The 23,971-nt window shown below is 39.4% G+C and overlaps 1 long non-coding RNA gene across 2 annotated transcripts in view; it reads right to left on the bottom strand.

Moving 5' to 3' along the window:
• Positions 1-587: 587 nt before the first annotated feature.
• LOC137141879 (uncharacterized) overlaps positions 588-23,971 on the bottom strand; it is a 29,517-nt gene continuing 6,133 nt past the window's right edge. The window contains exons 3-4 of one of the 2 annotated variants that reach the window (XR_010916758.1): positions 11,165-11,328; positions 588-707 (exon numbers count right to left, since the gene is read on the bottom strand). This is a non-coding gene — a long non-coding RNA (uncharacterized lncRNA). Of the gene's footprint in view, positions 708-10,975; positions 11,329-23,971 lie in introns of those variants that run through there. The other variant, XR_010916757.1, reaches the window with a different exon arrangement.

Raw genomic sequence — 23,971 nt, 5'->3', positions numbered from 1 at the left:
AGTGATTTTGTCTCCCCAGATTGAAAGATATTAAAGGGGCCTGATTGTTAGAAGGTGAAAGTTCAGTCTCTTTTAAGGCATTTCTAGCTGGGTACCAAAAATGATTAGTTACTTTTGAAAATGTTGGCCTATGTCTCTACCCTGCAGTCTCTCTCACTCACTTTTTTTGGGAGTAATTCTCCACTCACTGAAACCAGTATAAATCAGGAGGAATTCCATTGAAGTCAGTGGAGTTACACGAGCATGGGAAAAGAATCAGGTCCTTTATCTCTTGCTGCCTGATGTTTAAATGGACATAAACCAGAACTAAAAAAAGCTCAGATCCAAATACCCCTGAATGTTGGCTGCAAGTGTGGGGTTGAATTGCAGGTCCAAATTTTGTATTTCAAAGCTACCTGGAAGTTAACTTTAAAATGTATTCCTGGTGCATTTGACACCAATGAAAGTTCCTGAAAGTACCATAATTGCTGTCCCTTGTATGGAAACTTACTACCTTCTGAGTAAAATTAGTGCAGGGAGAAGAATATTAGTAAGTTTCAAAGATTGTCCTCATGGACTGCATTTATGAAGCTTAAGTGAGTTACCTTATGTACCAGATGGTCCCCCACACAAACCATTTTAAGGTAAGCTGGATTCTAAAAGAAGATGGGTGAGGATTCCCTTGTCTCTTTTCCAGAAATCCTACGTAAGTGAAGGGAGCCGTTAGTCTGAAAGAAACAAAGAAGAAGAAGGTGGCAATCCTTGGAATTGGTTATGAAGGACAATGAGGGAGTCCACTATAAAGCATGAAAACTCCTCTGTCCAGAAAACCTAGAGCATTTTTTCCTCTGACTTCAGCAGTAGAAACCATTTTGGGAAAACCAAAAACCCATTTGGCTCAGCTGTTTACTTAATTACTAAAGACTACCAAAGATCATCATTCCTTTCCATGAGCTTTTCCATAGAAAGAAAACAAATATTACCTTGCTTAGACCTGTGGGAGGAGGTCATGTTGCAAAACTTCTCCTGATAGGGTTATCTATGGGAAGAAGCTCTTTCTTTTTGATGGGAGAGGGTTTTTTTAAAAAACATTATTCATTTGGATGTATGTTGCTGTTTTTGTACCTTTATTAAGTTGACTGTATGCAGTGTTGATCCTAGGATATTAGAGACACAAGGTGGGTGCAGTGATATCTGTTATTGGACCAACCTCTGTGGGTGAGACACAAGCATTCAAATTTACACCTGAAGAGGAGCTGTATATGAGATTGAAAGTTTGTCTCTCTCACCCACAGAAGTTGGTCCAATAAAAGATGTTACCATACCCACTTTGTTTCTATTAAATTGACTTGAGTGCTTAATAAATACCTGTTTGCTCACCATGTGACATCAGCATATGACCATTCAATGAATATTTGTTCAAGAATGTATGGTATTTGTAGCTTGATGTCTTGCAGAAGTATAGCATGGGTGGAATTCATGCAGAACCAGACACATTTGGAATGATCTGTTACCTACTTGTGCTGCTTCAATTAATTGGCCTAATTAATAATTTAGTAAACTCAGGTCTTGTTTTTTCTAATATTTCTAAACACTTTATCAAACTAGTCTATCAGTCACAGCAGCTCTATCTTTTAAAAAACAAGGGGCATGATTCTCCATTATCAAAATCAGAATGGTAGCATTTTACACCAACGTTGCACTAGTGTAAATCACTACACAATGTCCATGGCTATGGACAATCAACCCCCAGGACTACAATATTCTACTGTAATGGTGCAAAATGCTGCAGTTTATAACAGTAGTTATGATTAAAATAATCATAGAAGTGCTAAATATTGTAACTTGCATGGTGGTTTGAATGATTACTATAGGTTTTTAAAATTAAGATATTCTATCTTGTTTTTAAAACTTTACAGAGAGACCATGTGGCATTTAAAAAAGTGTTTTAGAGGACTTCCTTGGACCTCTATTTAATATAGCTACCTTGGGAGAGAGAGTGAGATATTGTGAATAGAGAAAATAGAGAGAAATGTCAGTGAAATCATGGCTCCATAAGAAATCTCTCTGCTAAACTCCTTGAATTCAAGTCTTTTGTTATATACTGTAATTCTTAAAGGTGCAGTTCATAACCTTTGCCTACATAAGACAATAAATAACCAGCTTGTGGCTATGTTATTTTCAAATAATATGGTATTGGTAACTATGGATGACACTGGTAAACATCTGACCTCTAGTGGTAACTGGAACACTAATAACTATAATGCATACTTTAAATAACAGGGAAGAGTCAAGAGAGTATTGAGCATATTGGAAAGGAAAATGAAAGGCAGAGCAGAATTGAGTAGAAACCTTACCTTGCTAATGGCTTTGTTAGTTGATAGTAAATACAAAGATTATTGTATTCAGAATCCCATTATTTTCTCTGAGACTTTTATTGGGGAGTCTGGGGAGACTATAATTCAGTTTAAGAAATATGTCCATTATCCAGGAATGTTTTAAAGGTTTTACATATCCTTATGAAGAGAGTTTGCTTAGTGTAATCAAAACGCACTCAGTTCCTGGTGAGGCTTCATCTCCATCCCATACCACTCTGTCATTTAACATTTTCCCAATGGATATTCACAGTACACTGAGCCCTTGGTACACTGGTACTTACTTCTTATTCAGATAAAAATACAGTAGCTGTTCTACAAGGCGGCTCATTAGTAAACTAACTGGCTGGCTAATCCAAATATTAAATCTCCAGCAATGAAGGGTCACATTTTGAGCCATCAGTTTCCATGTGCAAACATTTTTCTGAGGTTTCAAGCCAAAACATTTTTCTATTTGTTTCGGTATGAATAATTTTTTTTTATTATTATTATAGAACTATGGAATCTTCAGACCAGCCACATCTTTAATTTTATGTATGTGAGAAGATGACAATGCTGGGGAATCTGAGGCATCATTCCAACAATATCAGTTTTTAAAACTTTAATTTATTTTGTGAATTAAAATAATTTATTCTTACGAATTCCTGAAGCCAGGTGGAAAAGAAAATATATCTGATCCAAACTACTTCACACATACAATCCATGTAAAAACAAGCCAGTTTAGCCACATAAAGAAGTGATTTCTATAAAAACAGCCATGGTAGAAAAACTTTAGCCATTTAAATGATCACATTAAATAAGGCACAATTAGGGGATAAATTAGTTCTCTCCTAAGGTTTATAAGCACATACCTGACTTCTGAACTGGAGGAAGAAATCAGGTTAGCCCCAATTGTATATTGTTTAGTTTAAATGGCATTTCCTAATGTGGCTCTGGTTTTGGTCACATTAGGTACAGCCATTTAAACAGTGAACTTAGCCTAATGAGTATTGTTTTAAGCATCTTTAAATGGTTGAACTGTTCTGTTCATAACTTGGATTTTGTTTTAATAGAATATTTTCTGTAGTGGTTTTCAATCAGAAGGTTTCCAAAGAGTCAAGTTCTATTCTGTCTCTTGAATCAAGTTCAAAGTCTCCATCCTTATCTTCAAAGTGCTCAGTGGCCTGGCCCAGCATACCATAGAGCTTGTCTACACAGCAACTTAAGGCAAATTAACCAAACATGTAAATTTAAAGTGCATTAAAACCCTGTGTGGAGGCTCTCACTCAGAAATAAAAGTGCCTGGATTTGCTTTAGCTTAATTCACTTCTTGGTTGAGGGCAAAGGGCTGAATCAGAGTAGGTAACACAACTCTAACTTGGTTTCGATGCACTGCTATCATTCTTTATTGCTGAATTCAGTTGAATCTAATGTTAATACAAAATTCCACCTACCCATTACCTTATTACTTTATAATTAAGCACTAAGGGAAAAACTTATCTGCAATATTATATTTTGTTTTAATCAACATGTACAATCACTCTTAAGTTGGCCACTACTATCTGATAACAAATACTTCTCTGAACTTATTCGCTCAGCCATTCCTGATCATTTTTCCAGGCAGAGAAAGTGTTGCACTGCTGCTTTCTTTTCTCCAGTTTGGAGTCTTTCCACTATATGATGAGCATATTAACATTGCTTCTGTTCACATAGTGGAGTCTGCCAGTTCCGTCTAATTTTAGTGAAGTTCCTATTTATAGTTAGATTCCTATGTTTTCTCTTATGAAAGCCTTGCAATTATCACACACAAGGATATTTTTATACTGTTGGATTTGGCACATTAAAGCTTTACAGTTCCAAGCTGCCTTGTTCCAAGATACCCTGCTCACCTCCCAAAAGAAACAGCAATGCCTCATTTAATAGCTATACAAAAACAGTGTGACAGACACGTGACGGTAACTACAACTTGTTTCTTGGTTTTTAAGGCACAGTAATTAATACTTAAGTAATACAATGGGTCAGTCAAAGGCAACTCAGTAAGATTTTAAACTTCTTTACAATATTGTAGGTTTTACTAAACACTTGTGTATGTAGAGAGATTGTGCAGTCTACACAGCATTGGGTGCCAGGAATCCCTGTATTCTAATTGCTCTTGTGTTATTCAAGTCATTTTACATCTCTTTGCCTTGGTTTCCCCATCTAAAAAGATAAGAATAATACTATCTGATGGGGGGAGGAGGGATGTTGGGACAATTTATCCATTAATATGCTGTGTGTTGAAGGTGTTATGCCAACTATTACTATGGGGAATGGACTGCCCACCACAGGTACATGATCAAATATATCCATACTGCTTGTGTAATTACGACATGCCTTTAGACATTTTATGAATGCACCCAAGATGTGTTCATACCTATGAATGCACACCCTAGACTGCGGTATTCTGAATCCTTCCTATACCATCACTTAGGCCATGAACAAGGGTCTTTCATTCCTGTATATCCTGGGCTGCTCTTTGCACATCAGATGCCCTGGCTTCATTCTCAACAGCTCAAATATTTCCATTTTCTTTTCTGGATAACTTTAGATATAAGGGGTTGTTGAACTTCTGACAAATCTCGTTATAATTTGATAATAATTTGATGATAAATATATAATTCTAAGACATTTGCTTTCAAAGGCATTTATGTGTCTATACGTATCCTTGGTGGCTTTCACACCCTTGTGTTACAACGGAAATAATGTTTGAGTTGAAGATTCATATTTTGATCTTTAAGATATAGATTTTTCAGTGGCCAAATCTTGTTTAGGCTGGTGAATGCAACCCCACTTATAAAATGCTATAAGAGATGGGAAATGTGAGCCACAAGCAGGAAATCTGCAGGACAGTCATTTCTTGCAAAGGGTGCATTTGTAAAGAAAGACGTCAGCGCTTTGTAGCTATTGCTACCAAAATTGAAATTTTTAAAATTAAAACCTTTTAGACCTAGTCCTACAAAGTGTTGGTGTGAGCCCATAGGTCCTATCCAACCCCAGATTTGGCATCCTTTCTAAACCCAGCCCTATTGCAGAAGTCTGGGAGATGCTGCAGAGAAAACCTTCACAGCGTATAGAGGGGGTGTTAAACTGTCTGGACTGGCTCAAGCGCATCATACCAACCTCAGGGCAGACTGTTACAAATCAGGGCACAAACCCCAGACTGGTTGGGAGTTCTGAACTTAGATTTCACCAACCAAGCATCAAGTGTGAACTCCTCGGGCACCATAATCACCTTAACATGGAGTCACACAGTCCCCTTGGGTATGCCAATCTATCTTGCCACCCCGGTAAGCTTCCCTTGTGATAGATGGCCCCTCACACCAAAAATCACAATAATTATTCAGGTTATTCCCAGTTCTAAAGGACCAGTCACTTATCCCAGGTCAATTGTACCTTAGATCCTACACCAAAAGACAACACTTGTAGCCAATCCTATAATAAACTAAATGTATTAACTAAAAAGAAATGGAGAGTTATTTACAAGGTTAAAGAAGTAAACACAAACGACATATAGTCTTAGTTCCAAAAAGTGATAGAAACTGCTGTAATAAGCAAGTTCTACATGTTCTTTAGGGCTAAGCCAAGCCAAGCATGGGGGATCTTTTGCTTATGCCTAGTAATCCTTGCCCCTCAGAGTCAGCCGCATAAAGTCCCAGTTTCTTCCTGTCAGGGATTTTTAATCTCTTTCCCCAGAGTTTAAGCTGTTGGGATGAGTCTTCATGCACATCTCCTCTTCATGGGTAAGGGAGGAGCAATCAACAAAGTCTTTTGTCCTCTGATGTTCCACAATGGTTTGTCTGGTGTGTATGGGCTTCCTTTCGTTGGGCTGGAGATAATACCTCCTATAGTAAACTGGTATGTCACACTTGGTAATGCTTCTTTCCTGGTGGGTTTACAGTTTCAAATTCTTTTACTGTTACAAACATTAAATATGACCTTATAGTATCTATATCCCACATTATAAGCAAAATTAATGCACGCAGCAATTTATAAGCATTTCATAAAGTCTAAACATATTTTCATAAAGCTAATATCTATTTTAATACTACTAACATGCAGGTGAGCCTGACTGGTTTCCAGCTATTCTTTTTTCAGTGTTCAGTTGAGGCTAGGGGCCTTGGAATGAGCTGGTGTCTGGTCTGCCAGCATCACAAGAGGCACAACTATTTTCTGCACAGCTGCTTCATCCACAGCTCCTCTACATAGGTCCTAGGAGATACATAAATATTGCCTTAAGATGACCCTCTGAATTCCAGGTGAATTTCATACCAAAATAATACAGTTTTAATGCGAGGTATTATAAAGGCCATGCCCCCAGATTCCTCAATATGTTTGGTCCTGTTGGTAACGTCACTGTTCATTTTCTAATTTTCCTTGGTGAGTAGGAAAAAAGGAAAATCAAACTGTACTGTACTTCTAATATTGTGTTCTGTTTCTTTGGAAAGGATGATTAATTCTAGGTCCCTATAAACGTTTTGCTACTTTGCTGCAGTATTTAGTTTTTCTTTTTAATAATGGTAATGATCCAGAGGGATGCCAATGAGCTTCTGTATATGGATTTACAAACTGTCTCCCAGATATCGAATAAAAACGTATGACATTTCCATCGTAACAGTGAAAAGGAGAGAAAGTTTATGTCTTATATCAAATTAATGGTCAGAATGAAATCTTTTGGAAAGGATTGCCATTATAATTCATGTCACTTCTCAATCAATACCACATAAAAAAGATGCTCTACACTGATTAAATAAGGCAAAACATTTAAAATAGTAATGAATTGCTCCCAGTTTTGCTCAAAAGGCATACTAAGAGCTGAAAATACTCATGTATAGCTAGAGTTCAGATCCTGATCTAACCTTTTTGAAATGCCCAAAACTCATTCTGAAATTTTGATTATGAACCTTATAGAGTGGAGTATTTGGATTCAGGCTCCCCAAAGGTGTGTGTTTGGAACCAGGGACTTGGTCAGGTCCAGTCTCTAGTACTGATGGGATACATATAATCTATCTGATAAATGGCTTTTAACAGCTGATGTGTAGTGTCCTTTTGATAAGATATATTTGCACAGATTAGTGATCCTCAACCTGTGGTTCTTGTGCCATATCTTCAAAATGTGAATTCCACAAGAGCATTATATCTTCTTCTTGCTCCAGCAGCCACAAGGAAATGTGGGAGGATAGAAGAGAGACTTTGTGGAAGTGAGGGATTAATCACTCCTGGACATCCCACTCTGTGCATTGCTCTTCACTTTAAAACATTTGTTCTGAAGTGATAGTTTTTTATTTGAATCACTGTGAGACCTCCCTCCTCCTACTTGGTGTCTTTGCTATTTATAACTACGCTGTTTGCTAACTTTTTAACACTTAGTTCAGTTTTTAGTGCACAGTTAGTGCTTGAACTGTGATTTACTTACTTTTAGTGTAATTGGATACGAGTTGTCTTTGGAAGATCCTGAGAACATTGGCTGGCAGTTTATTAAGATGGCCAGATTCTGCCACTGTTGTTCATTCTGAATAGACCTTCCTCCATAAATAATCACACTGAAATAACTGGGGAAGATTGTGGAGTAAGGGACTTCTCAATTTGAGTAAGGGCGGCAGTTTCAGGCTTAATGTGATTATTATTTTAACCACTTATTTTTCCTTCAGCAAATTTGCTATAATGTTAATCATAACAATGTTATCTTGTTAATTTGAATTAGGTTGGTGAACAGAGAGAAATGCTTCTAATCAAACCCAATATATCATCTCCCACTGTTACTTAATACTATGAAAGAGAAAAACTTTGAGCCATAGTGTCAGTAATTTGTAAAACACCAGTGCAGCTACTACTGGTGCCATCTAGTGATGCAAATAAAGCTTTGCAAGCAAATGGATGCAGATCTCATCAAATCTTTTTCTGTTACATCTCAATCCTCAGCCCAAAAGACTCTTCCCCATCCTGTGCACTCACTTCAAAAGCTTTAAATAAAGTCAAAGGGGAGGATGTGATGTTCATTGAGCTATACAGTACAGTATTTTAATCACACCTTACAATTTCTATTACTTTCTGGTGTAACTTCATGCACTGCAATGCAGTGGCAATAAGGATGAATTTCATCCATACTTTTTAAGTGTTAAAACTCTGATTGTGCAATACTTGAAATATCACATGGTCGCAGCAACTATGAAAATAATGGAGGATGTACTACTGACAATTGAGTTATGACGACTTCACAGAACTATTTTTAAATAATCATCCATCCTAAAAATCGTTCTCCTTTTAATCTATTTAGTATTACTTAGGTAGCTGGCCAATTTCCAGATGGAGAATAGCTGGAAACTCACTGGTTTTTAAGGCAGGGCTGTTTGGTGTTGAGTGAGGTAGGTAGAAAGATCAAGGGTATGTTTATATTGACGGCAGCAAAGTTGCTGCCGCCAGATCGATCTTTCTGGATCGATTGAGTGGTCAGGGTAGACCCGCTCAATCGATCAGGAAGTTGACTGAGTAAAACCACCCCCTCAAGTAGCGTAGTGCTGCATCGATGGGAACACAGTTCCCCTCGGCGCAGTGCAGTGAAGACGGTGCGCAGAAGGGAAGCACAGCAGTCGACGTGCGTTACACAAGCTACTCTGCGTAGTTTGCCGAACTCCCGTCGACTGCCGCCGAATCTCCAGGTAAATGTAGACCAAGGCCAAGGCGAGGCATCCCGTCTATAATTAATTCCTGCCAGATCCTCATGGTTGCAGTAGTCCACGGGCAACACGATTTGAAGATAAGCAGGGGAGGGAATCTGACCTGCTGACCCAAGGCAAGGGTAACAATAGGCCCCCATTGTAGGTGTTCCTGAACACAGGAAGCAGTACCCATTTCAGCAGTGCTGTCATTTTGTAGGTGGACGGCACATTGGCTTTCCTCCTACTGAACACAGGAAGCAGTACCCATTTCAGCAGTGCTGTCATTTTGAAGGTGGACGGCACATTGGCTTTCCTCCTACTGAACACAGGAAGCAGTACCCATTTCAGCAGTGCTGTCATTTTGTAGATGGACGGCACATTGGCTTTCCTCCTACTGAACACAGGAAGCAGTACCCATTTCAGCAGTGCTGTCATTTTGAAGAAGCAGCTCTCGCTATTTTTCATACATTAAAAAAGTAGTTGAATCTCGGCTTTATGTGCAAGAGTCAACTCACTGTTAGCTATGAAACCACAAGTAGCACTTCCATAATCTAACTCTGTAAAATATAACGTTGTCTGTGAGGGAGATGGGGATTTTTTTAAAGATACAAGTGTGTACATGTATTGTGAACTATCCAGATATGCACATGACCAACCCGTGTAATCTTATTGTTCTGACCTCAGCTTCCTTCCCCTCATGGTCATCCATCTTTTGTTGTTTTCATTCATTGACTTATAAGAATGTAAACTCTTTTGGACAGTAGGAATATCTTCAGTTATCCTTTCTTAGTCTGAGCAGTTAGCTAATATTTGGGATCTCATGGGATGTTTGTTGGAAGGAGAAATTGATAAATGGAGTCAGGTATTCCTATAATGCAATCCTTGTTACTTACAAAGAATATACACAAAATACTGTTTCCCTGAACACAGTAAGGAGCAATCAGCAGCAAGCAGTTTCCTTGCTCACAATTCCAAGCCTCTTTCCAGCCAGCACTCTCGGCTTTCTCTCTAGGACATGTTATCAGTAATTCTTTTGTTGTCTTCTAGCCCTCTGCTTGTTTTCCTGCTTCAGACATAGAGAACACCACCAAAACAAAACACCCAGCCCCTGCCCATTTGCATTCAGATCCCAGGGAACACCCCTCAGACCGCATGGCTCCGCTCTTATTCCCAGATAGCCATGCTTCTCCATGATTTGGACAGTGGTTTCTATTATTCCAGCTATTACTAACCCAAGGGACATTTAATTTCTCCCTCATTTAGCCTTAAGATAAGTAGCCATTTTGCCAGCCAGCTTCATTGAGGTTTATGACTGCCTATAAATCAAAGACATGTTCCCTGGGAGCCATCTAACCTTCAGCATAACAATATTGTTGGTCTAAAGCATCTTGCACAGGTTTGGGCACTAAACAAATAACCAGAAATAATTAAATGCTGCGGCAAAAATATTAACTCTATACTTCCAAGGTCTCTGATTTCTTAGGTTATCTGTCATGCAGGGCTGCCCATAAACATTACAACCAGGTAGCTAAACTAACAGAATAATGTCTGTACTTCACATTTGTAACTCAAGATTCTTTGTTCTACCTTTTAGCTCTCACTCTCTATTCCACATTCAGCTTTCTGCAGTCCATTTCACTTCATGGACAAGGAAGTGCCATGGGGCATTAGCTAGCTTGTCTGGTTCCCAATTCTCCCTCTTTTCCTGCTTGCTCACTCTCCTCATTCTGATTGTGAGGACATCTTGTTTTTCATCTAGAATATCACTTTTGTGCCTTTTTTCCTGAGGAAAAAATCAATTATGCATTCCCCCTCTGCATATCTGACCCAAGCTTTTAAGATTTCATGCTGTGTAATTCATTCATGAACAAACTCTTCCCTTGCAAAGTTAAAATTAAACCAAGAAGTTTACTGCTTACATCAAAGCCGATACAAATAGGCCTCCAGAAGGAACTGACATGAAAATGAACAGCTTAGCAACTCAAGTCTTAGGGGGAAAGGAGCACAAAGTTAAAACAGAAATATTTACAACAGCCAAAAGGGAAAGTAACTGGATTTTTTTTTTTTTTAAAGTCAGTAACTCTTGCAGCAGAAGAGTTGAGAAACTTGGGTAGAAAGTGCTGTATAAATACATACCCTTCTTTTTGTAATGCCCAGAGATCAGGCAGGTCAAAAGACAGTTCCACTCAATGGTGGGAGTTCACACAGTCACATTGCCAGGAGATCCAGTCCAAAGGGCGGGTGCAGTAGAGGCACATCAGGTGGAGTCCAAGCAGCAATAAGCAGCAATGACTTGTTGCCTACACAAGGCCAGAAGGCAAACAGGAAGTTTAGATGTAGCCACCAGCCAATACAGGGTCAAGACCATGTGGCCTATCAGGAAGTGGTTTGCAAAACCCTGGAAGCTGATGCTCCCTAGAGTCTGTGAATTCCCTGGTAATCTCATGAATTGGCATAGCATAAAAATCAAGGGTGCGCCTCAAAAACTTTGGGTTTGAGAGCAGGGTCCCAACACTTATTATTGAATGGGAAATGGGGAAAGAGATGTTAAAGGACAGACTCATACTTTGGTCTCATTAAATGTGAAATACAAAGCCAAAGTCACAATGCTTTTTGTTATGGTTTTTACTGTCTTTCTAACATATAAAGACATCTCAAACTTTCTTAAAACAATGACATTTCTAGTTTCTGAACATTTGAAATAGTAGGTCCTCACTTCCCATTTTTTACCAAAGGACCATCATTGCATCTTTGAAAGACTTGAAGAGACATCACATGAAGCTGTAACCCAGTTTCCTGACTTTTAGGGACTGGAATTCCTCCCTTATATTTGGGATGAATCTGCACATGGGCCTCCCTGTCCCTGCTGCCATCATTGCTGCCTCTCACCTGTTCTTTATACATTCTCTCTCCAACTCTTTTTCCTATCTTCTCTTTTTAATTTTCTATTTATTGTTGAAATTCAGCATTCTATTTTTCATTCTTGTCCCTCCTTATTCCCTCACTTTATTTGAAGACCCCAGTTCTCAGCATCACTCTCAAACTTCTCTTTCAGTTTCCAGTTTCTTCCAAGTTCTCTCTCTCTCTGCTAGTTCCCCCACTTTTTTCTCTCCGTCTCTTGTATATTGTTCCCCACTCACTTTTTCTATCCTAGTCTCAGTCCTTTTCTTTTCCACTCCTTTCCCTCTCTTGCAGTTCTCTCCCTACCCCTACCCCTCCTCCCGTAATTCCCCTTTCCTTTTTCTCTCCCCCAAATATAGTTGGCAATGTGAAATTTTGCCAGGGCAGTTCTCATAGGAAGCAGGTTCTCTAAGGGTGCCCAGCTGATGGAGAGTTCGGAGAGCATTCGGATTCATTTTAGCTTACTCATCTGTGAGAATGAAAGGAATAAAAGCAGAGAAAAATCACTCCCGCCTCACCGAGTGCACATAAAACCTCACCCAACCCCCTATAACACCCGCTTTGGGAAAAAAAAAATCACTCAGGAAACAACATTGCTCCTCTTTTTCTGCCAAATCTCCTCTGCTCCTCCCTTGATTGTCTGTGCTCCTCTTTTGACTGACCGCTTTGTGCTTGCATAGAGTGCAGAATCCTCTCCTGACTGCTTAGTGGGCTCCTACCATACTCCAGGTCTGAGTCAGTGAGGTGGTAGTAGCTCCTGGATAGTGCTGATTGTTCTCAATGTCCAGGGGCTTACATGAAAGAGGAAGGTGCTCAGTACCTTGCACAAGGGACTCAGAATCTCCTGGGATCAAACATTCACTGCTGTGTACTTGACTCGATCATATACTTCTGGTTCCCAGTTTTAGCTTCCTACTAAGCTGAATAGAGCTGTAGAGAAAGCTATAGCGACTAATGCTTGGAGCTGGATGGCTGCATCTTGTTATAAAGCTGTGACACCCAGGAATGCTGATCAAGAGAGTGAATTTTATTGCTTTGCCCCAGTCATCTGACATGGATTAGGATTATGAAAGTTTAATATACTCCAATCACATGACATGAGTCGTATTTACTGACATCAGTGGCTGCGTTTACATAGGTGAGAAAAAGTAGCTATTAGGAACTGGTGATCCTGGTTTGGGGGAAAAAACCCAAGTAATTTGCATCCCACATAAGCTGCCTTAGCATTTGGCTCTATATACTACAGAGTGTTAAACCTATCCACTATGGACTGCATGGACCAAAAAATTGGGAGAGAGTGTCAGCAAAAGAATATGTTCTGTTTCCAGATGCAAAATTAGACCCATTAAAGTAAGGAAGATTTTTGTTACCTTTAATTTAAAAGTACATAAATTATCCTGGTGGGAAACCAGCTCCATGTTTACCATATTCCCTCAGCAATATTTTACCTCACCACATCTTCAACACTAATTTGAATAGAAGACTAACAGCATGAGCAGAAGGAATGAGACACAAAAGGGACAGGACATCTGCCCATGCTAGACATGGCCAATTTGAAAAGCTGACCACTATGTGGGAACTAAGGTGCACTGAGTCCAGTGCTGAATCAAAACACAGTGAAAACTGCATTCCTGAAGTGGCAGGTCCAGTTTTGCAAATAACATTTTGCCATTGAGACTTCCCAAGTGGAATTGATCTAAATTATCCAACGTCTCTAAGAAAAGGCCTCTGTAATTCAGCTTCAAGGATGAGGGTGGATTCATATATACATATCAGGTTGCTTTTAATTAAATTCTGTGTTCTGCTCAAGAGTCTGCAACGTTTATTCCAGCTAGAGAATTGTCATTTACTACAACGCCAGGTTGAAATTAAGTATGTTATAGAGACAGACGAGTGTCTACAGATCTTCATTGCTGACTTATTGTTGTTTTGTGCTTATAACTGTAGAGAAGAAACCGGAAACCATGTTTAGGGTTTTAGTTCACATATGGAAATAAGAGCTAGATTTCACACACACCAAAAACAACCAAGCAAAAACCAAACACCACAGTATTTTGCTAAATTTTCAAACTGATCTATAATTTCTTCCACTTCCATCTATCTCCTCTGTTGCAGTAATGCCAGCATATTATACAATTAGTGTACATTGTTAGTCGAAAGTCTCCATTTTTGGAGTAATGGCGACTACAAATTCAATTGAAATAAAGTGCAAAAAGCAGTAGGGCTGAATAGTTCAAACCTTTTACCTTTTAATAAAAAAAAAAAAAAGCTAAAAGTCAGACCCGAAGTATCCAATAGCTGTTACTGTCTTATGTAACAATGTCCCCCCCGGCCACTCATCATAATATCTGAGCAAGCCACATCTGTAATGTTTTTATCCTCACTATACCCCTATGACGTAAAGAAGTGTTATTATCCTCTTTTTACAGACTTGATGGATAAAATTGATTAATTTTATTTAAATTAGTTTAAACATTTTGTTATGTTATAAGTTTCTTTTTAAAAATAAACCTGTTTAAAGTGAAATCTGAGTTTAATACAAACAGTGTTAAGGCTTACATTTTTTATAATCTCTTAAAACATTTAAATAAAAGATAAATATGCTGAATCCATAAGCCTCTATCAAAAGCTTTGAGTAAAAAGCTGCTTTTCTATATAAAGAAAGAATCAGGGGGGAAACATCTCACTTTTGAGATCAAACTTTATAAATACGGCACAATGGGTCACATCCTGTATTAAAGGCTTGATCCTGTGTGCTATTGGGTGCAAGAGACTGGCAAAGTCATCACAGGCACTGGGACCCAAGCAACATCATCATGTCTCATCAGGATCATCCCCTGAGCCCACCAGGGTGGTCTGACTCCTATTTTATAGCTTCTCCCTACATGAGCTCTGATTGGCTCAGTTCTCAAATTATGACTGTTTATAACTCCACCTGTCAGGGACACTCACTCTCTAGCTTATGGAAAAACCACTGATCTGCCCAGTAACTAGCAGCCCTTGTTTCTGGGCACTTCAGTAAATTAAAGTCCATCATCTGCAATGTCTAGAACTTCAGAGTCACCTGCTGGTACCATCAATACATCATTAGTACTGCAACTAAAAACATACACAAGTAATTTACTGTCTGTATATTTAAGACTTTCTTAATCATCCAGTAAAACCATGGATGAGTCTATAATGAGAACTAGCAAATTCCAGCAAGACTCCATAGATGAAAAGATCGCTTAGTTCATTTATGCAACAAGAAACATTTCATTGATATAGTTCAATCACTCTACCCAGCAGAGTAGACATGGCAGGAAGCTTACCTGACTCAGTGTAGGAGAAGGAAATTGAACAGCGTGCAAAAAATTAATGGTAAATTCATTAATCTGAGTCTTGATGGGTGGAGCGATGCACACAATGATTCAGTAATATGTGCTTGAGTGACAACAGAAGATAGACAACCCTATCTTACAGACACAATTGATATATCAGGAATGCCCTTATAGCAGAATTCTTAAAAGAAGTAGCAGTAAAAGCTATAGCAAACTGAACAAAAATTCAGTTGTCAAGAGTGTAGTTTTGTCCCAGACAATGCTGCAAATATAGCAAAGATGAGCAGAAATCTAGAAGAAGCTTATGAAGGGACCCTAACATTTATAATATATCGGGGCAGTGATTATTTGATGCATCTTTTAGCTAGAGACCCAAGTACAGCTCCAAGAATAAAGGAAAAGGTTGTAGAAATTGCAAAATACTCCAACAACCACTTTGCTTCAGCTTCACTGCAGAGAGCACAAGGATCCAAACTAATTCTTCCCCGACATGTATGATGGAATTCAGTGGTTGACTGTTTTGAGCTATTTATTAAGAACTGGCCTATTCAGATGAAAATTTGTGAAGAAAATTGTGATAAAATAGATGGAACTAACAACCAAAGTAGTCAATGTTGGACTAAAGAGAAATGGAGAAGATGTGAATGTGAATATGAATATCCTTGGACAGACTGCAGAAAGATTGCTGCCGTATTGTTGATGCTGTTGAAATTTGGAAAGAGCTTCAGTAGACATTGAAGAAAGAAACACTCAACAACAAAGTTAAATTCCAGGCAGTAAAAAAGTGGATGGATCAAGTACTTACTCCAGTTCATTTTCTTTCCAGTATTCTCAACTCAAAGTACTGGAGTAGATACCTAATTGCTGAAGACATAATAAAATTATCATGCCAGATAATAAATTTCAGGGCTGGAGGTGAACCATTCAAACAGTACATGTTTGCTAATGTTTTAAAGAGAGTTGCTAGCGAAGTACCTGAACCAGAGTTTGTTTAAGGGCTATACCAGCTTCTGACAGCCGTAGCCGCTTCTGCAGGCACAAAGAATATTTTCTTCATTTGGACTAATTCATTCAAAGTCGAGAAACTGATTGGGAGTTGAAAAAGCAGAAATACTTGATTCTCTTCCTATTTATAAATAAAAATGAGGGAGGAGATGAGATCTATTAGTTTGAAAAGTTTGAAGGACAGCCTAAATAACTTTGGAAACTTATCTCATTTTCAAAAGACTTAGGCAGAAAGGAACTTAAACTCCAGTCACTTTCACTTAGGCATATTTGAAAATTTTCCCAGACTGACTTGAAATAACCAGTTTAATTCACTGACTACAGTTATTAAAGGAACGGAGAGATTAAATCATTTAGCTGTAAGTGTGAAACATGTTTTGTTAACAGAAGTATATGTATCCAAAACATTAAGGTTGTTTTGTGCAATAACAGCATAACACTTATTTTTGTGTGTTTAATTACATTCCAGTTACCATCCCAATGCTGCTTGACACAAATCATAAGCAAAAAGTTAATTATCTAGTAAATAAGCAATATCTAATTCACCATTTTCTAACATGCTAAAATGTACAATTAATAAGAATCTGAAAATAGTAAGCTATATAATTGCTTAAAAATGTGTATAGTTATAGGCCACCATCCTAGGTAGCATAAAGACGTATCAAATCTAGTGTAAAGTCTCTATATTTAGTTGTAAACAGGTTTTAATGGTTATGTCAACCAGTGAGAATGCACCTTTCTTTAAAAAAATAACTGAAGTACAACTGGAAAAAAATTATTAAAATGGTTGATTTAAATGGAGGCTTTCCAGTTCGTGACCTAAATGGCCTTGATTTAAATCTGTCCACCCTGTTTTCAGATGAAGATTGCAGGTGCCTACAGCTGCTTTTAGACCCTTCTCTAATAAATACATAACATGTGGACAGGCAAAAAAAAGTACCACTAAAATAAAAGGTAAGCTATGGCCGTTCACTTTCATTCTGCTGTAAAAGCCAAATTGTGTGTCCCAGATGAAGCTCTTTGAAGATTTCACTGTAAGCACAATCATCCACAAATCAAGTGAAAACACTGAAGATTCCTGACAGAGGCAGCGATATGATCAAAAGAATCTTTGTAACTCATACCCTTCACAAAAGTATTTTATTTTGAAAAGGCATTGAGACAGAATGCAAAAGGAACCTCCCTTTCAGATCCACTATTGAAGAGACAGTATTCAGTTTGAAGTCTACTTCATGACTGAAGGAAGAAACACAAACATAACAATTGTGGGATTTATCACTTCCTTCTCTTTTCATCCTCAGCCCCCCCTTCTGCCCTCTGCTAAAGCCAAGGTCATTACTAGGAAATGACAGTAAATCTCTAGCATTGTGGTGACTTCCTGAAGTAGCTCTTTCAAACCAGTTCCACCATCCATAAGAACCTGAGTGAGTTTGAGAGGCTGTTCATGGAGGAAGAAACTGTCTAACATTCGATTCTAGTCTTCCAAGCACACCACCTGACCTGAAGCCAGAAAAAGTACAAAGTGTGCTGTGATTTTCCACAAGCCAATCCTGCTGCTTTTGTTCTGAGACCAGCTACTGTGGGCAAGTCTGTACTGCATTCTGAGCTCAGAACAAAGCTGCCATAGCAGGTGCTTTGATATCACAGTGCTGGGCATAGTATATGAGAACATAGATGCTCTGCAAAATCATCTGCATGGAAAAGAGCAGCACTGTATTTACCAGATATTTCTTTTCTATTTAATCAAGTATGTGTCATAGGTGACACTGGATGGATTTAGTCATAATTATATCTTTTATTGTACGTCATCTAGCCGGTGAAGGAATCAGGAGAGTCACAAATATAGGGTTAGAGAAATTAGAACACAGAACATCCCCCTGCAAGTGCAGAATATCATCCTGTAAAACAAGACATATCAGATGCTAATTGACTAAAAATAATGTAGAAAGCATACAGGATCCTCAGTGGCTGTAAGTCAGCATAGTTGTATGGAAGCCATGGAACTGCTACACCGATTTACACCAGCTTACATAAAATTATATTCTTGATTAAGTTTATACAAATTGTATGATTCATATTGTTGATGCAATGCACCTTTTCACATCCACTGTAGTATTTACCATTTACTGAAACACATCCTGTGGTGTTATCACAAAACACCACATCCTGTGAGAATATAAGCAGATTAATAAGAATAGATACTGTCCGTTGGCTAAAGGTTCAGTAGTGAATGGAAAGCTAGGAAAGCAGCAGAAACAATATCTGGGAATTGTTGGGCGGGGGCATGGATTGCCCATCCCAACAAAACCATTGTTATACCTTTGACTGTATTCCAATAGAATCTGCACATCCCCCAAATCAAAGCACTCCACGTTAGTTCGTCCAAATAGGCTCTGTGATGTTTTCAATCACCCTTTCATGCCAATCTAAGTTAAGACTTTCCTACAATGACCCCATACATCATTAGCTCTTTACACACTAGTCCTGTGGGTGGCTGAATGGGAAATAAAGCTGAGAGACAGACTACAAAATTACTTCTTTGTTGGCCACCAAACAACTCTGGATCAGAATGAAGCACGTCCATTGATTTGCATATCAGACTTGTAGCAAGAACACTTTGGTTCTACCCTCTTCCACTAACTTCCTCTTTGACCTTTAACATGTCACGTGGGCCCAGATCCACACAAGTACTTAGGTGCCCACACTCCAGACTTGGGCACCTAAATCTTGAGTTTAGATGCTTATGTCCCAGTTTTGGATTCATTGCAATCCACAAAACTTCTCCTGAACCTGGCAGGCACCTAAACTTACTCAGTGCCTAAGTTTTCAGGGTAAAAGTTCTCTCAGCTGTATTTCAGTCTCCGGCACATGCACTGCTGCCTCCCTCTAGGTATCTGGATCTTATCTCCTGCCTAAGCCCCACAGCGATTCACAGAGCAGGGGAAGATAGGCATTTGGCTGCTTGCGTCACATGAGGCACCTGATCCAATCGGTGTGCTCAGAGGACATCTACCAGATCGAGGTCCCATTCAAAATGAACCCAGCAGAGGATGAAGCGATGCGGGTGGTACCAGTACCCCCTTAGAAGTTTTGCCCTGTGGTTAGAGCAGTGGCCTGGGATGTGGGATACCCAGGTTCAATTCCCCTTCCCTGCCAGAGGGAAAGAAAGAATTTGAATACCTTAATGTGCTAACCATTAAGCTCAGGGTATTCTGATGCCACGCCCCCACCCGTCTCTCCTGTCGAAGCTCTTCTACTATGGATAAATAATGAAAGAGTGAATGGAGCAAGGGGACTGGACCCAGGGTCTTCCCCCTCCTAGATGGGTGCCCTTTCTCTCATACTGTCGCTGGCCCAATGACTATTTAAGTATTTATCCACAGTGAAAGAGCTTCAATAAGAGGACATTGCTTTACCTGATAAGTATTATGCTTCGGCACCCCTTCTCCCAACAACAACTCATTAACAGAGTAACTTGCAATTCCAACCCACCGGAGAGTGCTCACCTAATTTCTCATCTTCCTTTCACTCTAAAGAGTGATACTTTTGCTTGGTGCGCTGAGGCCCAAGAAGAAGTATGCCTGACTGATTGCAGGTGCTAAGCCAATCAGTCCCTTCAAGGTCAAAGATTGAATTAGAGAGAGTCATTAACTCACCAAACCATAGGTCTGTGAAGGGCTTGTACTTTACAATCTGTAATATTGAAGAGCTTCCTCATAGCTCCAACCCAAGAGCCTGCTTTTAATTTTGATATATCTAGCCCCTTACAATTAATCACTCAGACCCATAGTTAGGGTGGTTCATGATCACTGCACTGTAGAACAGTAATACCTTCTGGGAAAGGCCTTGGCATACAATATTAGGGCTGGGCACACCAGTTCAAAAAGTTCCAGTACTTCCAAGCAGGGGAGCACTTGCAAATGGTGAACAGGCCTTGAATATCTACTCTCCAATACTGAGTCTTTAACAGGTACAAAAAAGCTATAGACCATACCACTTCCTTCACACAACGGTGTGTCATGTGAAGTAATACAGAATCCCAAGGTTGTCTACTTGCCCCAGGAACGCTCAACTAGACAGCGGTAAATTGATGGGATGTTATGTTTATTCACTGTCCAGCTAACGCGTATTGAAACATTTTATGCCTGCTGCTGTTAGATAAGTCTCTACAGTCTCATTAATCCTGTGAGAAACCACTGCCTGCAGCTGTTAGGCTGCCTTTCAAAACAAGCCTCCAATCTGGCAAGGAGTTCCATAGGAGTAGTGACCACGGCAAGAATGGCGCCTAACTGGTCAAGGATTCAGTAACAGAGGTAAATCAGAATTCAGAAATACTTTGCATTAACTGTCTCTAAAGATATTCTTTTCAAAACTTAAAGGGACACTTCCAACTTTATAAACTAATGAACGCTAACTTTATAAAATTGAGCTCATTCGTTTGAGTGTAAGGACAGTTGTGTTTAAACAAACATGTGAAACCTGTACACTGCAGCTCAAAGATTTTCAGGCTATTACTAGGTGTCTAAAGATGCAGAATGGTGCCTACTGGGGTCATCAAAAGCACTTAAGTGAACCGATTCAAAAAGGGACTTAGATGCTTAATTTGTTTAGGAGCCTCACAAAAATTCCATTAAGCACCTATAGACATCTGTATGGGCCTAAATGCCAGATTTTCAAAGGTCCTGGGAACCTGAAAGTGATGCAGACCACACTAAAAACCTCTGGATTTCTCATTTGCCAAGTAAACAAATACAAAGAGCAATTGTAAAGGAGCAGAAGTGTGCAAGGCTCTGTATCAATGTTAGGTATTATTAATAAACACAGAACATCAATTGGTTATGTAAAACGCTTTCCTTTATCTTAATGTAAGTTACCATTAATACCATAGGTACATTTGTTTGCAATGTCATTTTTAAATGGGTGATATCCCATTAAGTATTAGGTACACATTTCATACAGAAGCTTCATGTTTAACCAGGTCATATACATGTGTTATGGAATCAAACTACCACAGTGTGGCTATTTTGAAAGGAGATTAACTGTAAATACCAAGTGTTTTTACAAAGGTATCTGTCATAGACTTCAAGAGTGATTCTGCAGAAAACTTATGCATACGCTGAACTTTACTGGTGGTCCACAGGATTGGGGCCAACATTCGTTACCGAAAGCTACTTAGGAACTTTTCATTAGAAGTGTGCCTATGGCTCTGGTAATCACAGTGTGTATTCACCTTATTGTCTATTAAACTTCTCCCTTCCCCCTCGCCATATAGTCTTTAATGCAGGCCCTGGTCCTGCAATTGACTCCATGTAGGTGCACCTGTGCTCACCTGGACCCCCCGTGTGCTTGTGAAATCAGTTACTGGATCAGGACCTTGCTTGGTATCTCCTTGGAATAAGGACCCCACCTTTAATTCTCTCTTCAAGGTGGTTCACGAGCTGTAGCCTCAAACTTACATTTAAAAATAACTAAATATAAATAGTAAAGGTTTGTTGCTTTCAGGACATGTGCAGTACGCACTAGCCTCCCCCTGAACTCATTTCTATTATTGTCTTCTCCCTCCTCTGTCCCTTGCCTTTGGTATGGTCTCTTCTTTGTTCTCATTTTAATTTGGGACTAGACTGTGATTAGAGCTAATGTCATCACGCAGAAGAATAAGGATTCCCCATTGATACAGCCACCTGCTGCTACCCAGACTGGGATTCACAGCACACATGGCAGCGCAGGGGAATGCCTAAAAAGTTCTTTCCCACAAGGAATAAACGGCTGCGGAGAGGAGACAGAGTCACAGCTCCATTGCTGTTTGCATCGGCCACTGGAGCTCTCTGCTGGGCCCCATAAAATGAGGTAATAAATTATTCCTTTTTCCCAGCCCATGCAACAAGAGAGGCCTGGAAGGTACTGTGTGCCCTGAGTCTGTTTCCCAATACATGACCCCTGCCTCAGGGCTGTGCCTTAATGTCATAATCTAGCCCTTAGACTGTAAACATTTCTGGATGGGGCCAATCAGTGGTTGTCTACATTACAGAGTGCTAATCAGTGGTTGTCTACAAATCAGTGGTTGTCTACATTACAGAGTGCTAATCAGTGGTTGTCTACAAATCAGTGGTTGTCTACATTACAGAGTGCTAAGCACCTTTCCGGCATTGTGTGAGTGATGATGACATAATGCACTGTCTGTCTGTCTGGCTAAGAGGTACATACAAATGTTAAATCATAACAAAGAATATCCACTCATGGCAAAGTGGACCTTGCAGAAGAATGCAAATTCCTCTTTTGCCCATTGGTTAGGGTAAAACAGCTGAAGCCTATTTGAGGCTGAAATGCTGTGCGCAGTAAATAACAGGAAAGCCTGGATTCCCACATAACATTCAGCTCCACCACTTCAATTTCTTTTGGTCCTTGCTATATTTTTTCAAGATCATGTTTCTTCATGTACTGACTGCCTTAAAAGCCATCATAAATCTACAGAATGTACTAAGAATAACAGAGAAGGCACCATGTAATACAAGGGACTCCGATTCCATCGAAGGGGGTCAGGAGGCATCATAAATCAGCTAAGGAAAAGCTTCAGATGAGAAAACAAGAGTGTTGGGGATTGAGATAGAGCAGTGTTCTGGCTCATGGCAAATTCTCCTCACAGGCCTCATAACCACACAGCTCCTCCACAACCGGTCAGATGTTAAGCTCCTTCGGTTTGAAATGAACACACCAGCTTAAATATTTCCTTAGCTACTAGAAAACAAAAAAAGACACTTAGAGAATCAACAGATGCACAAGTGAATTTAAGGAGGGGATCAAAGTAAATGAGTGTGTTGTGGCTGAGAAGGAGAAAACCTGAAATGAATGGAATAAGGTGTATGTGAGAGAGAAAAGGTGTGAATGAGTGGATAGATGTCTGGGGGGGAGAGCGAGAGGATTTGTGCAGTGAAACCAATAGCAAGCCGGAGAGCTTGTTTTAAATGACCGTGTACTCTGCCATTTGACAGTACACTCTGCAGGGCAGGGATGTGAAGCAAAGGAAAAGTTGGCAATAATAAAGGATCTCTACAACTACAACAAATCTGAGGCTTAGAAAGGGGATTGTAGGGAGGAAAAGAGGCAAGGGGTAGCTATTTAAAAATGCTTGTAAATTCACAGTTGGCTTTTTAGTGTTCTCACAGCTATGTTGTATATTTCATGAATTGCGATTGTGTTTTAATTGTGGAGTACCTGAATGTCATGGTACTGATGGCTTCATAAATAATTCTGAAGGGGCCTGGATCTTCAATGCAATTCCAAATTGGGCCAAATTCATCTCTAGTATACCATGATGCGAATCAAAGCCCCATAAACTTTTGCTGTGCCACATCCAGGATCCTCCCTGCCCTCGCAAATTTACCTTAAGCATACATACACACCTCTCTCCTCAGGTTGATAGAACACATGCACCAAGAGAGAGCTCTTCAAATGTAAGAGCTGTGAAAATAACTGCTCATTCAGCCAGTAGATGTCTCTGTACACTCACCTAGACACGCTTTGCTGCTACAACAGTTTCTTTCCGTTAATAGAGAGAGAGGTAGCTTCTGTGCTACTCGTTTAACCAGTACCTCCACACCCAGAGAAATATAATTGAGAAAAAAGAAGGACAAAATGATATTCTTTACACCAAAGAATTGTGGAAAGTGTTTGTTTCGCTGACGCCACGTGACAATTTTGAAGATTTTCTACTTACATT

This window comes from Emydura macquarii, unplaced genomic scaffold, assembly GCF_026122565.2.
Source record: "Emydura macquarii macquarii isolate MOO-44397 ecotype Brisbane River unplaced genomic scaffold, CSIRO-AGI_Emac_v2 contig_3122, whole genome shotgun sequence".
Lineage (NCBI taxonomy): Eukaryota > Metazoa > Chordata > Testudines > Chelidae > Emydura > Emydura macquarii.
Note: the sequence above shows the minus strand (reverse complement) of the source record. Positions and strands in the feature narration are given on the sequence as shown.